Raw genomic sequence first — 16,428 nt, 5'->3', positions numbered from 1 at the left:
GAAATAAGTATCATCATCTCCATTACACAGATGGGGAAACTGAGGCACAGGGCGGCACAGCAACATGCCCAAGGTCACAGAGGGGGATTAGCATCAGGCTTGAGATTAGACCCAGGGGTCCTGATTGCATGTGCCGTGCACAGACCAGGAGATCACACTGCCCCTCTTTCAACATGACAGTCTGAAAACCTCCTCTGAGGGGAGCATGACCAGAATTGAAAACAAAAAGGTGAACGGAAGAAACAGGAGAAAAGAAACTCAGCTGGTTTGCTAATATTCTTCTTAGTTTATTTCCATTTTCCATCCAAGGGTTGTATTTTGAAAAAAGCATTGAGATTCCATCTTTTAAATGACACTTTTCAAACCTATGTAGTGTGAAAAGCTGGACACAGCAACCAGTGCCTAGATGTGATGCTGATTGGTGCCCTAGAAGTGCCTGGGAGAAATACAAGCAGTTTGGATTCCTTCAAATGCCAACAATTTCCTGCTCTAATGATAAGGGACCCTCTCCCCGCCCTTTTCCTTCTTCCCCTTCCTCTCCCCCTCCTGCACATCTGAATAAGCTGACCAGGTTGGCCTGGTTCTTCACTCCCTGCTGCTCCAGGTTGTCTGGGCCCTTCAGTTCCCAGCCCTCATACAGCAGATCAATGGACCCCAAGTCACCAAACTTCGTCTTCTGCATGATCTGCTTCTTGAGCTGATTAACTGGAGATTGGCTTCCATGCACAGTGTTCTCTAGTCTATGAAGATGATGTTCAGGATCACCCAGGTATTGGTCGGTGGTTCTGGGCCGAAGGTGAAGGGTTGTGGGTGGGCAGCCTTTTCCAAGGGAGCCTTGCAGACATGGGTGGGATAATCCTGCGGCACTGCTGAGCAGCCGTCCTTCTGACTAACCTAACATGACAGGTGAGGAACAGAAGAATTGGAGACATTATCACCAGAAAATGCCTATTAGGGTGTTATGCCCAACTACTGCACCCATCATGCTCACCTGCTACCCCAACACATTCCACCTGCTACACCCAGTGTCCCCCTCAACCCAGCCATTATCATTACTTATTATTTTGTAGCGCCCAAAAGTGTGTTTTGCATTTCCCCGAAACAAATACAGACATAAACCTTGCCCCAAGGGGCTACTGATCCTAGCCCTTGTCTACACTAGGGATTTCTCTTGGTTCCAACCCTTGGCGTCTTTCACTACCATGCTGTCCTTTTGATGGACTTGAAGCATTTCTCAGCATGGATCCGTGTAGGGTATGTCTACACTGTACACTAAGCCTGCGTCTGTGGGATCCAGGCTTATGGACTCCGTGTTTCCAAGCCTGCACTTGAGCATCTATACTGCACTGTAAACCTGGGTTTATAATTGCTAGACCCAGGTCTCTCAGCCACGCTAATACATCCATACCACACTACGCAGACCTTCTGACTTGGGCCTGTGCCTTGAGCGGTGTCTACACTGCAAAATGATAGGACTTGGACCTGAATCGCAGTAGGACTTGGGCTCTGACCCACCTCCCTAGCAGGGTCCTAGGACCCGGGTCCTGAGTGCTTGCTGACCTGAGTCAGACAGATTTGTGTGTGGACAGGAGCGGGGCTTGGACTCAAACCCAAGTCAGACATACCCAAAGTCTCACCACACTTGTTCTATCACTGAGGCAATTGAGGATTTGAATCCAGAAATAACATTACAGAAACAACTGCCTTCAAACAAATTCAAGCAATTCAAACAAATCCTACTGGGGTGGGGTGGAGTGGGGTGCGGGGAAAGAAACCTAAACATTCACAAGGTGAGGATTTTAGACCTGATTGAGAATCAAGTGGCTCCTTTTACCTAATTTTTGGCGACCCAGATCGGTCTCAGTCTCAAAGGCACAAAGATCGTCTCAGTGACTGATAAAAAACAGGGTCAGGGATAAGAGAAAAAGAGGGGGAAATGGTGAGAATGTGAAAAGGGAGAAAGAGGGGAGAAAAACAAAGACTGATAAAGAGAAAAGCTGGATTGTTGGGGTGGCAAGTTTGCAAAATTAAATAAACTCAACTTTATTTTATGCTTTCTTTTGCACTGTTGTCCTTGTTCCTCCTTCACCCCTTTCTTTCAAGGTGTCCTTGTTAGTCAGCAGAACCGCCTCACCCACTTACCTTAGGTAGCAGCTGACCCATATCCACAGTTTATTATTCCGATGGCTCTAGCCTGGCAGTTCTGCTGTGCTGTAGGGTTACCACAAGTCCGTATTTTCCTGGACATGTCCAGCTTTTTGGTTCTTAAATCGCCATCCGGGAGGAATTTTTAAATATCTAAAAACGTCTGGGATTTTGCCATTATTATTTTTCCCCAAAGAAGAGTTTATCATTCAAGAAAGAGAGTGAATGTTGATCATTCGAGAAGGAAAGTGAATGTTGATCCCTCGAGAGAGTGCCTGCTTTTTCCCCCCTAGTACCCAGCGCTTGCGCCGTGAAACAGCTGTTTTGCGCACCTGGGAGGGAGGGGGGAGGAGGGGGAATGCAGCGCGCTCAGGGGAGGAGGCAGAGCCGGGGCGGGGATTTGGGGAAGGGGTCCAATGGGGCAGGGAGGGGGCGGAGTTGGGGCACGGACTTTGGGGAAGGGTTGGGGAAGGGGTGGAGTTGGGGCAGGGCCGGGGGCGGGGGGGCATAAGCAAATCCTCCCCCCCCCCCCGTGAAGTGTCCTCTTTTTTGAATATTCAAATATGGTAATCCTACTGTGCTGCTCTGTTGGTCCTGGGGCATTCCCTCGGGGATGTTTGGGTTATCACCATGGAAAACCCCTGGCATTCAGACTAAAATGCCCCAGCCTGCAGAAACGGAAAGCAAAAGATGTTGTCTCAGGGTCTAAGGTACAGCAGCCAGAACTTTGGAAAGTCTGCAAGTGACAAAGAGGAATGCGGGGGGAGGGGACTTGATCCCTTCACTGTGCTTAAGAAAAAACATCACTGAGATGGGTCCTAACCAAATCCTCAGTGTGTGTTTGAAATTGAAAACATTTGCTGCTGGCGTGGGGACTTCCAGCTCCCCTCCCTGTGCAGTGTGTGGGGATTGGGCAATACCCTCTCGTGCCACTCCCTGTGTTTGTCCAGCCTGGGCATGTGCGCGTTCATACCTAGGCCTCCCTGTTTGTGTGGGGTTAGTAACAGGGTTACAGGGGTGGGGAGTGCCTGGTAGCTCCTTGCCCATTGGGATGATGGAAGGGTTGTCCTGGTTCTAGCTCGGCTCCTCCTGGGGGAGGGTGGGGGTAGCTGAGTGCCCTGGCTGGGGGTGCTCTGTCTCTCCAGTCCCCCTTGTCCTGGTTTTCTCCCCCTTCCTACTGTAAAATGGAGGAGAAAAACCAGGCTAGGTAAAAAAAGGGGCGAGTCTGGCTCGGGAATGGCTTTGATGGGAGAGTGGAATTTAGGTGGGAGAAATTAAAGGAGTGGGGGATGGAAGAGGCAATTTCTCACTTCTCCAGTCTAAATCTTTCCATCCTTTCCCCACCCCTCAGCCTTCCCCATCCAAAGCAACATATTCTCCCTCCCCCCACAAAACATGGAGCAGCTAATTCCATACACTCCGTACAGCACTGTCCCTACCACTCATCCACCAGTTACTTCTGCCCCCACCAATTAATGAAGGGAAGGAATCCAATCACCATAGCTCTGCCGTATGTAGATTTTACGGACAGAAAAGGGACCATTCGCTCATTGCATCTGATCTCCTGTATACCAGAGAATCATGTCACCCTGTTATCCCCGTATTGAGCCCAATAACTTGTGTTTGGCAAAAGCAAGCACTGTGGTTATGCCAGGAAGGAAAAAGATCCAGTGCCTGACTCCCATATGGCAGGAGTCTGAGCCCTCAAACTCCTCTGCTGCATGATCTGCTTCTTGCTCTGATTGACAGTGTCATGGAGGCTGACTTCCAGGCACAGGACTCCTTGGCTACAAGATATGGTCACAGGCAATCTGGTCCCATTCGGAGGGTCCAGCCTGATGACCAGGGGATGTAGCTAGGTGGCCTCTTGCTATGGAGCATCATACGCATTGGTGGTACAAGACAGCTGCCTAGGTGAGCAGCCACCCTTCAGATTAACCTAATGTGCCAGGTAGAGAAGCAAGAGAACCCAAGACATTACAGCCAGATGGGACCTCTTAAGTTACCGTCTTCACTTCCTGTCCCCACCCATTGGACTGATCTTCTGGAGCAGGAGGACCCCCTATTCTATCCTCGCTGTCAGTGTGAGATCCCTAGGAGATCAGGCATCAGGAGTTGTAAGGGGCCATGGGTTTGTTATGCTACTTCCCTCCTTACTCTGAGCTCAAGGAAACCACTGGTAGTTAACAAAGACCCTGAGATCAGGCAGGTCTAGACGGATTTCCATACTGCATGGAGATGTCTGCTCAGACCCCTGGCTTCACTGGATCCCACCAGTGAGATCTCCACGATCCCCATTGATCCCAGGCCATGCTTCTGAGAGTCGAGTTCTGTCCTGCCCATTGCTGCTTTGCTGCTATTGTTGCTTCTTCCCATTCCCTGGCCTGAGGCCTTTCAGTGGCTGGGCTGGGTAGCCGGGATATTTTCTTACCTGTTTCTCCTCTGGGCTGCGTTTTGCCCTCCATTGGTGGCAGTTCCATTGACCACCCCCTGTCTTTATATGGCCATGATGCATTTTGCCAGACTCCGCCCTCTGCTGGCTGCACACATCCCATTGGTTGAACCCCAAGTGGGGGGATTCTCTTGTTTCCTCTCTTCCTAGTGTAACGGACGGACGGGGCTGGGAGCACACCTGTATGTCTTTGGACTGTGTATTGTATTGTGCGCGTGTGGGTCATTTGGCTGCTGAGTTGTCTTATTAGTGCTGTTTTTAGCACATCGTTTTACTAATGTGTTTTTAGGGTGATACTTCCCCTCACTCTCCCGCCCCATCCAAAATGCTGCTGTTAAAATCAGTGACCTGGCTTATTGCTTCAGAAATTTCATGCACACCCCACTGGAGTCTCTGGCTTCTAGTCATGCGTCACGGCCAGTCCAAGCGTCTGGTCCTTGCCTTTGAGGCCCTGTGTCACACAGTGTCCACTAGCGTGTTCAGCAGGGTCCATTGATCTCCCCTGCTCCCCTGCCAGTGAGGCCAACCTCCCACCTCCCTCCTTTCCTTCCCCGGCAGACTTTGTGCCTCCTTCAAGCGTTCTCCTTGCCACCAGCATAGAAATCAAGCGCTAGAATGAAGAGTGGGAGAGGAACAGTAGAGAGGGAGATCAAGAGAGAGAAATGCAGGAGGGTGGTGAGAGTTCCTCTCTCTATATTCCTCCTTTTCTATCCCACTGGCACACAGTTTCTCTCTGTAGCTGTCAGTGTCCCACCCAGCGCTGCTCCGACCTGCCTGTCTGCTCACCCTAGCAGTTTTATCTGTGGTCAAAAGCCCCGCAAGACCAAAGAGGAAACTGTTTGCTCTGCAGCCAGGCCTGGGAAAGCCCCTGAGATCAAAACCGGGGGAGGAGGACAGGAAGGGGAGATGGGGGAGGTGACTGGAGTGCTTTCTGCTGCCCCGGATCAAACATCACTAGAGAAAGGCCTGCCCCAGACACCCAGATTCAAACGTGGAGGGTGTCTGAAATCTGAATTCAGCTCTGGATCTGCATTTCACCAGTGGCCCCTGGCTCCATAATGGTCTGGACCAACCCAGGAGGCCCAGTTTCCCCCCTGCAGTGTACAAATAACTCCCAATGAAGTCAAAAGGCATTACTGCTCCTCTGTAAAGCATTGGGTCCTTGGATTGCAGCACCCCCGCCTCGGAGAGCTCTGAAATCTGGATGTGGTGTTGGACTGGGACTTTGCAGCTTGAGCCAATTTCTGAACATCGCTCTGGATCCTGCCTGGAGCTACTCAGTCTCCCTGACACTCCCTTGCAATGCTCTGCAGAGCCAGGAAGATGAGGCTACAGCTTATTAGCTAGTGCATGTAAAGCGCTGTAGAGACATACAGCCAAATCTATCCCTGATGTAATCCTGCTGACAGGCAGGGCCGTCTTTAGGCATACGCAGACTACCTGGCTGCTGGCTGCGTAGGGCACCCGAAAATTTGGGGCATGCCTGGGCCTTTGTGTCCACCCTCCTGCCTCTTTCTATCCCTGTTCTAATCTGACCCTTCCTGCAGGCTCCTACCACAGCTGGCTGCTGCAGCCTGGTGAGTCTTCCTCTGGAAGAGATCTAGTACTTAAAAGTGAAAAAGCCCTTCCAGCCTGCCAGACCTATTAGCACAACACTGAAATTGTTAAAGAGCCATTCAAGGGGTAAAAAGAAAAGAAGGATGAATCCGATGACGTGAGCTGTAGCTTACGAAAGCTTATGCTCAAATAAATTTGTTAGTCTCTAAGGTGCCACAAGTCCTCCTTTTCTTTTTGCGGATACAGACTAACACGGCTGCTACTCTGAAACCATTCAAGGGGTAATGAAGCCATTTGACAGGCATTTGCCAACCACCCGGTCTATACTGTCAGTTTCTGAATTTACTGACAAAAACAATTGTGCATTACTGTAATAGTTACTCAGAACATGTTAGTCTACAGGACCTTAGTTTAAAATATGCTTTAAAAATATTTCATTAGTGTGTTGCTGAAGATTATAAAATCACATCTCTAAAAAAATCCTAGCATAGATTTTTAGATGCACAATCTGAGTATTCATTTTTAGCCTTAAATGCTTGGATCTTCAGACATTTAGTTTTTTAAACAAATCCTTCAAAAGACCACCCTTATCTAAAATACACATGCGAGCCCGGGTTGCCGTTGGGCATAGGGGCACCAGTTTAATAATACTGCATAGGGCCCCATAAATCCTAAGGACAGCCCTGCTGACAGGAGTGAAGTTATACCACGGAGGCAGCGGTCCAGAAGTGCCATGGAAGCACCGAATATGATGAAGACCATGGGAATGCTCAGGAGAAAGAAACCAGGGCACTAGAGCACCCATTCAAAAGCCAAGGCCAATGTATTGGCCTCCATGTTGATTTTCCTCACACTGTTGCCCTCTCGCTCACTCGATAGCCAATTGCAACAGTCCCTGTGACAACCGTCACCTGTCACCAGCCAAACTGGAGCTGCAGAGTTTGCAAGAGAAGATTAAAGCCATCAGTCACCTTTGAGTCAATACAGTAAAACTTCAGAGTTACCAGTCAACCACACACCCCATTTGGAACCGGAAGTATGCAATCAGGCGGCTGCAGAGACCAAAGGAAAAAAGCAAATACAGCACGGTGTTAAATATAAACTACTAAAAAAAAAGGGAAAGTTTAAAAACCAAAATTTGGCAAGGTAAGGAAACTGTTTCTGTGCTTGTTTCATTTAAATTAAGATGGTTAAAAAGCATCATTTTTCTTTTGCATAGTAAAGTTTCAAAATTGTATTAGGTCAATGTTCAGTTGTAAACTTTTGAAAGAACCACCATAACGGTTTGTTCAGAGTTACGAACAACCTCCATTTTCAAGGAGTTCGTAACTCTGAGGTTCTACTGAATCCCTATTCAAAGATGTGAGTTTCCTGGAAATGGGCCAAAGTATTATAAGTGGAGTGAGGAGTGATGCCCTATACCTGCCCAGGACGTCACTTGCTTTCAGTGGCTTACAACTTTGCCAAACTTTAACTGTTTAGGATCAAATATTCCTTGGTTGCTCCCTGCCTAAGGCTTAATATTTTGGCCAACTTCCCCCAGAAACGTCTCAGCCATCACTCACAACACTGTTAGGGAAAATAGTACTTCTACCAATTCCAGCTACACTTCCAAGTCTTCTTTTAAGAAATGTAGTTCCTTCTCCCCCACCTTCCCCCCTCCCCCCCCGCCCAAGGTACAGGTACTTGAAATTTGGTAGGGGATTAGCGCTGCGGTCACAGAGGCATATTTTGCTGTCCCTGTGAAGATCAGCCCCCACTTTGGCTGAGTTATGATTGTGTCCCCTTGTGCATTTGCATTATGCTGGTCTTTAATTGAATCATCACATGCTCTTTTCCACTCGCTCATTCAATGCACCAATCACATTTTATGACAGAGGCATAATACGTCTTTTTATCCACATTCAACGTGTGTGGCCACACGCCTTGTTTACTACCCGTCAGCCAAACCCTGCACTGAGTGCAGAATAAATTAATTTCCTCCTGGGCTTTAATATAGTAGACGTCATCCCAGCACTTGAGTGCTCCACCAGCATTAATGGGTTTATTGTAATAGCACCCCAGGTAGGTAAGGGGTACTGTTGTCCCCATTTTGCAGATGGGGAATGGAGGCACAGAGAGGGCCAGGGAAACATTCATCCACTAGTTGTGAGAGTCTCAGGAGCCCAGTGCCCCACCTGAGAAGCCTAGAATCTGATTTTTCAGAGACATTGAGCATCCACATTCCCACTGGCTCCGTCTGCAAGTGCATGGGTGGTGGGTATAATAGGCAAGGGGAGGCCTTGCCTCTCCTAGCACAGCCATCCCTGCTGCCTAACACCTGGGCCATGGTCCCCCCTGCCCTCTGCCGGCCTCTTCCCTTCCCTGCTCTGACCCTTCCCCAAGGCTCCCACAGCTTGCTGCTGCTGCCTGGGGGGAGTCTTCCTCCTCTCTTCTACCCCATCCCCTTCCCCACTCAGAGGTCCCTGCAGCTGCCGGCCTGTGTCTCTCCACAGGGCACAGGGAGTGTGTGTGTCTGTGTGTGTGTGTGTGTGTGTTAGAATGCCAGCGGGGAGTCAGTAGGGGGTGGGGGGAAGTGAGGAGGCGAGCAGAGGGGATCCCTGAGTAACTTTACACAGTGAAAAAGCCTTCCAGAGATCTAGTAGCAGAGATCACTGAAACTGTTAAAGAGCCATTAAAGTGGTAATGAAGCCATTTGCCAGTGCCCAGGAAGCCTTTGGCCACATTCAGCTGGCTTTTATATTGTAGGAAATGTGTTATTGGGGTTAAAAAGAGTTTCCAAATGACGACCTTTCAGTTAGTCTCTGTACCCAGAAGAAGCAACTGCTGACCTGGCTGAAGGAGGAGCTGACATAGCCAGTGAGTTTATTTCTTGATCTAGTCGTTTTATTCAAACCCAATTTAAGTAAACGAGACTCTGGCAGGGAATTTGGTGTAAGAAATACTGCCTTAATGCAGGCTGTCAATGACAAGTGCTTTTTCAAAAAGAGAGATTAAGCTTCAGGTTGGCGCAGATATCCTGGCTTTTTGTCTCTCTCTACACAGCATACACCGAACTCCCTGCCACGCAGAGGAGAATCTATTTGGCAACTGAGCTATATCTGTTCCCTTTTCAGTTCCCTTGGGGAATGTTATTAGTGCTTTAAGGTGAAAAGGGGAGAGGGTGTCATGAGGGGCTCAGCAGCAGGGTGAGTGACTATAACCGGATAAGTTCATGGAGGACAGGTCCATCAATGGCTACTAGCCAGGAAGGGCAGGGATGGTGTCCCTAGCCTCTGTTGGCCAGAAGCTGGGAATGGGCGACAGGGGATGGATCACTTGGTGATTACCTGTTCTCTTCGTTCCCGGCATTGGCCACTGTCAGCAGACAGGATTCTGGGCTAGATGGACCTTAGGTCTGACCCAGTAGGGCCGTTCTTATATTATGTTCTTATGCGAGGAGGCGAGTGGCGGGCGGCGAGCCAGCTGCACAGCAGGTGTCTCGTAGGGGGCGGGGAAAGGGTCTGGCGGGGGGTCGAGGAGGTGAGCAGCAGGCAGGCAAGGAGATGAGCGGAGGAGGGGATCTTGAGGGGGGCTGAAGAGGTGAATGGCGAGTCGTCGGTCGGTGGGGGTGGGGTGGAGCAGGTGTGGAGTGTGGGTGGGGCTGTGGGCGGAAGAGGCAGGACTCAGAGCTCGCCTCCCCCAGGGGAAGTTTCACGCACCGCCCATGTGCAAGTGTGAGTGCCCAGCACACGAAATGTGGGTGCTTGTACAGAATTAAAGTAGGAGTGCAGTGGCAGAGTGGGCCCAGGATTACGACAGTGCGGGGGAGGGATGGCAGGTCAGGATTGAGACCCATTGGCAGAATAGCAGCAGAGGTGAATCAGCAGAACTATGTGAAATCCAGGACTGGAGTAGCCAAGCACTGGGTCAGTGTCAGACTTGGAATTGGAGCCCAGGAGTCCTGGCTCCTTTTTCAGTGCTCAAATCAGATCGCCCTGCCCCTCCTTCAGTGAGAGTGTGTGAGGGAGAGAGACCAGGAGTCAAAAACAAGGAGAAAAGAAATCCAGCTGGGTAGCTAATTTTTCTGATCTTTATTTGCATTTCTCTGAATGGTGCAATTACAGCCGCAGTTCCCGGGCAGCCTAGCATTTCACATTTATTTAGATTTCAGTTAGAAAAACTAACTAAAGAAAGTGGCTCAGCCAGTGGTCTACAAAAATTCAGTCCCAGCCTTTCATCCATTAGCCCTCTAGCATCCTTTAGCCCACTCAAGAGGTGGCTTTTACAGCATGGAAATGATACTTTATGAAGCAAAAATGATCATTTGGATTTGTTACCAAGGCAGCTGGTGCCTGTGCATAGCGAGCAGATAGATTGGCCGGTAGCAACAAGCAATTAGCATGTGTTCTGTCTAACGCGTGCTTCTCCCCACGAATCTTTAATCCCATTTATCCCCCATGGCATTTGTAGACAATGAGCAGTGTGGCCTGGTTCTTCACATTTTGCCGCCCCAGGATCTCCGAGCCCTGCAGTTCCCGACTCCCGTACAACAGGCTGATGGACCCCAAGCCACCAAATTTCCTCTCCTGCATGATCCGCTCCTTGATCTGATTGACCGTCTCACAGAGATCGGCTTCCAGCTGCAGGGTTCTCGGGCCGTTGCTGATGGTCAGGGACACTCTGGTGTCAGTTGCTGGGCTGATGGGGAAGGGGTGGAGGTGGGTGACCTCTTGGAAGGACCAATTGCAACCCTTGGTGGGAAGAGCTGCCTGGACTGGTGAGCAGCCATTCCTCTGCTGAAACTAACACACGAAGGAGAGAAGTGAACGAGTCAGACATGGCCACCAGAAAGGAACAATTGTGTTATCCGACCCATGTAATATGCCACATAATCATAGAATATCACAGTTGGAAGGGACCTCAGGAGGTCATCTAGTCCAACCCCCTGCTCAAAGCAGAACCAACATCCATCATTCCCACGAAATGCACCTTTGACCCCCTGTGATGCTCCCTGAGGGTATCCCGAGCTGTGAGGCACCTCCGCACCCCCTGCCCTTAGCATGAAGCAGGCTTGTCTCTGCCTGCTGTGGATCCGCTTCCTGGGACCAACAGCTTGTGGCAATACAAACGCTGCCGTCCAGGCCTCGGCAGGCCTCACTCCAGTGGGGGATTTAGAGTTAGTGGGGCCCTGTGCTCAGCTTCATTTTGGGGGGCCCTCCTTGGGACCCCGCCAAGAAAAAGAACATTCTCGCTTATCTCCTCCCTGCCCCCATTTTTCATTCCTTTTTTCTTCATCCTCCTCCTATAAGTAATAGGAAGTAAATGAAAATAAAGGGAGGTACCTTGATTGTTCTTGTAGTCTAACTTATTTTTCCACAGACACTTGAAAATCGCTGAGGGTCTCGGTGGACACTTAATGGTCTTTCCAAATATTGTTTGTACCGTTAGCTAACGATTGTAAAGCGCTTGGGATAAAAGAGCTTTATAAAAAAAATGTAAAAAAGTGTTGGGGTTTGGGGTCTGGCCAGGAGTTAGGGTGTGGGAGGGGGCTCAGGGCTGGGGGTGCAGGGTCTGGGCGGGAGTTAGGATGCAGGAGCAGGCTGGGGGTTGGGGTGCAGGGTCTGGCCAGGAGTTAGGGTGCAGGAAGGGGCTCAGGGCTGGAGAAGGGGATTGAGGTGTAGAGCGCTTACCTGGGGCAGCTCCCATTTGGTGCGAGGGGTGCAGGTGGGGATGTAGGGGGGTGCAGGAGTCAGGGTGGGTGGGGGTCTGGGGAGGCAGGGTTGTGGGGGGTTGCAGGAGTCAGGGAGGGCAGGGGGCTGGCTGTGTGTGAGGGGGTGCAAGAGTCAGGGCTGGGGTGCAGGGTCTGGGAGGGAGTTAGGATGGAGGAGGGGCTCAAAGTTGGGGCAGGAGGTTGGAGCGTGGAGCACTTCCTTGGGGCAGCTCCTATTTGGTGCAAAGGGTGCAGGTGGGAATGTGTGGGAGAGGTGCAGGAGCTCCCTTTTGGTGCAGATGGGTGGGGGTGCGGATGTGGGGGGAGTGCGTGAGTCAGGACAGGGGGCTGAGGGTGTGGGCTGGGGTCCTGGGGGTGCTCTCAGCCCCCTGCCCTGAGCGGCTCACGGCAGAGGGCTGGGGACGGGTATGTGCAGGGGGAGTGCCTTTGCTCTGCCCTGCCCCGATTCCACCCCTCTTCCCCAAGGCCCCGCCTCCACCTCCTCCCCGGAGCACCGACAAACAGCTGTTCGGCGGCAGGGGAAGTGCTGGGAGGGAGGGGGAGGGGCAGGAACGCGGCAGGCTCAGGGGAGGAGGCGGGGGAGAGGGGAGCTTAGCTGCCAGTGGGGGCGGAGCGTGCAGCAGGATCCAGCAGGATCAAGCTTCTGCCCCCACAGCTGCCCAGCCCTGGGGCTCCCTGTCATTGGGGGCCCCATGCCAGGGCACCCTGTGTTTTACTGCAAATCCGCCTCTGCTTCACTCACTCTATATAGGTAGCAATAGGCGCACACCAAGCGCTGAGTCCTCTAAGTATTCCCAGCAGCGTCCAGCCCCTTATGCCCCGAGCACTGACAGAACCACCAATCCCGCTCTTCCCAAAGGAACAGAGCACACCAGCTTGTAAATTTCAGCTCAGGACCAGGCCTTTGCTGAACTCCACAGCACTCAGAGATATTTACAGTGAAAGCAGGAATGTTTGTCATCAGAGATTCAAGTAACAGGAGTAAGAATATTGGAAACAAATGGATACATATAAAACAAAGTCATAACATGCTTTCTAGAGACTAAACCTGCAGTTTTCTCTCACCCAACCTTCTCTGCAGCCCCTTCAAGCAAGCCTGGCTGAGACCCCTTTCTCATGAAGCAAAACCCCTGTCTCTTTATTTCCTTTGTGAAGATACAGGGTGTCTTCTTTAACCGCTAGAGATACCCCCAAAGTACATTGTCTTTACTCATAGACAGGATAACACCCTCCCCCTGCTCCCGGGGCTTGTTTTTTCCTGTTGATTTCACATCTCTTCATTAACATTTGATTTGAATATATATGGACATCCATTGTGTTGTCTCACAATGCTTAATTTACATCCCGACTGAAGGTAAATGTTTCCTAACTCCTGTCTGGAGGAACTGGTCTAGGGCATGTCACCTTTTGGTGACTCACTTTTAACAGACATGCCTAAGAACGTAAGTTTCTGGTACAGACACACAGCTCCTTGCAAAGTACCTGTAGGTACATTTTCACAATGATATTGATGACCAGGGAGTCATTTAAGACCTCATGTGACATTCTCTGGTGAATCAGAATGTACATCCCAGAATCAGGAGCTTCCCATAACCCCCTAACACTCCCTTGCCAATTGGCATTAAGGGGTGCTGGGGTCACGCCTTGGCAAAATGTTTCATTTTTCATGAAAAATGAAATTGTTGCTTTCTAAGCTTCTCTTTGGTATTCCCCCCCATCATAAAACAAATCAAAGAGTTTACATTTACTGGAAACTGGGTTTTAAATGAGTGGGTTTAACACCAGCCTTATGTTGGTGGCCTTATATCTGCATCCCAGTTCCACAAACTCCACATTGCCTCTGGATGAGACAGGGCTGAGGGAGACTGTATAGCTGTTGCCACTTCTTGGTGCGGTCTGTCTAGCAGGGGAGGGTGTTTCACCTTCTCCTAACTGACCCTCCTGAGTTTGTTCTCAATCAGATCTCAATCTTTGTTCTCAATCAGTGCTTGGACCCTCACCTCCAAGTGAGTCTATCAGCCCTTCCGTTTTAGGGCTTGCAGTCGCCTGGCTGTTTCCTAGAGGCAGCCTGGGGCAGGGCTGTCACCATCTTACTATCCCCAGCCTTTCTGCCTCCTTTCCCTTCTCTGTGCTCTCCCCTTTATAACAGGCCTGGTTTCCTCTCCTGATTGCAGCTGTGGGCGCTTGCCTCCATGACTGGCCGTTCTCGGGGTGTGATCAAGGTGCTTGCTTGTAAACAGGAATGACTCCTCTCTGTCTGTGCTCAGGACGGGGTCTGTAAACCCCAGGAGAATTGCTCAGAGCCACACTGAGAAACGCTGGACAGGGACTCATCAGGATGGAAGGAAAGAATTTTGGCTTCAGATCAGCAGGGCAGGGGCTTGCAGCCCTTAGTTACTATTTGTTATTTGCACTGTTGTAGTGCTTACAAACAACAGTCAGGATCAGGACCCCATGATGCTAGTGTAAGCGGGGGAATAGTCCCGCTATTGTGGGGAACTTTCCTGGCTTCTGCACCACCCCGGTGAAGTGGGCTAGCGAAAGGATCTGAGTCCTCGCTCCCACTTTCTTTACCCAGAGGCCTCCCTGCCCTTGAGGACTCCCCTTCCACTCTCCTGTCTGGCAGAGTCCTCGTAACCCCAACAAGGCTGGGCCCAGGATTCTTGGGAGGCTCGACCCCCAACCCTGCTGTGGTCACCTAGGACAGGGGCTAGGGTGTCCCCACTCCGGGGTGCTCTCTCTGCACTGGGCACTTCTCTGACCCACTGGCCATTACATACAAGTTAAAGCAAATGCAAGTTATTTAATCAACAATTAATTTTAAAAGGAATAAGGAAAAATGGGAAGGTTAAAGGAAACACATCACCCCGCTCTGTGGCAGGGAACATCACAAACAGTGTCTGGAATGTCCGGGCAGTTCACAGTCTGTTCCTTGTAAGTCCCAGGCCTTCTTCTCAGGCCCTGGCTGTGCTGCAGGGATGCTGTGGGTTGGACACTTGCTCTGGTGGTGGCCACACGCTCTCAGCTCTAAGTAGTAGGACTCGTCTGCCCAGTGTCGCCCCCGCCCTGTCGGGGTTACGATCCAAGTCTGGCCTGCAGAGCCTCTTGGCTGAGGAGTCCCCCTGTGCTGGGCCCACTGCCCAGGGTCCCCCTCGCTCTCCCAGCTGCTCACCGCACCCAGCTCCAGACTGCTCCAGCCCCAGCTCCACCACTCTGTCTCTGCTGCTCTGCCTCCAGCTCCCTGGGCTGCTTCTTTGGCCCCTCTGCTTCTGGTTGCTACAGCTCTGCTCCCAGGACAGGTCTGCTCTGCGGGCTGCTTCTGTGACTCTACTCCCAGCACTGACCTGCTTCCTGGGCTGCTTTTCTGGCCCCTCTGGCTCTGGTTGCTGCAGCTCTGCTCCCAGGGCAAGTCTGCTCTCTCTGGGCTGTGCCTCTGGCTTTGGGGCTGCAGCTCTGCTCCCAGGACAGGGTCTGCTCTCTCTGGATCTGTCCCAGCTCTGCTCCCCAGCTCAGCTCGGGCCCCTGCTTTCTCCTTAGCTCAGCCCCACTCTGTCTGACCCAGGCAATTCCAGCTCACACGAGGACGGGACCCCCCTGGCCTCCTGACTCCCTGATTAGCCTGCCCGCCCTGTCATTCAGGCTGACCTGGAGCATTGGCCTCTCCCCATTGTTCCTGGGGACTATCAGTCTTAGGGTCCTGATTTCCCATAGACCCTTCCCCTTTTAGTACTGGGAGCTAGCCAACCAAAACACCCCCACTGACTGTTAGGAAGGGGGCAACAGTCCCCTTACACTAGACACAGAACAAAAAGATTAACATAAGCCCAAGTCTGAGTTCACAATTAGTCCACAGGAGAGCAACGCAGATTCATGGGTCTGTTCACATTGGTAATGTGAGTCCATCCGTATGGAAAGGGGGTATTTGATGCCGCTAAATCAGCTGATCCATGGTCCCTTCTGAAGCCATCAGCATTGTCAAGGGGAGTGTTTCAGACCTGATGTGGAAGCAAGTGAGTTTTTTCTCCCGATTTGGGTGCACAGGGCACTGGCACCACAGAGATTGTCTCCAGAGAGAGAGAGAATGAAGCAAGGGAGAGAAGTAGAGAGGGAGGCCGAGAAAGAAATGCAGGGAGTGGAGGGGAGAGGCTGGGAGAGCTAGAGAGGAACAACTGAGAGAAAGAAAGATGGGGGCGGGGGGGTTTGTGGTGGTGGCAGGTTTGCAACAGTGAAAATTAAAATAACATATTTTCCCTGTCTGTCCTGGTTAGCTGGCATGACCCGCCCCTCACACACTTACCTGGGGTAGACTTTGCACATCCATGGCTCTGCTATCTGGTCTGGAGGCTCCAATCTGTCTCTTCTTAGCCCCTAGGCTGTTATCTGGGGTTCTTTATACTCTCCCTCAAAACTGAAAGTAAAAGATACACTGAAGGCCACGGCACTGTACAGCTGTTACATCCAAAAGCACCTGGCAGCGCTCCCACCTGAAAGACTAGGGCGAGAAGGGGACAGGAAGGGCAGTGGGGTGAGGTAGATTGAGCCCTCTACCCTGGCCAAGCTA

This window comes from Natator depressus, chromosome 6 (genome assembly GCF_965152275.1).
Source record: "Natator depressus isolate rNatDep1 chromosome 6, rNatDep2.hap1, whole genome shotgun sequence".
NCBI lineage: Eukaryota > Metazoa > Chordata > Testudines > Cheloniidae > Natator > Natator depressus.
This window is presented reverse-complemented; position numbering follows the sequence as displayed.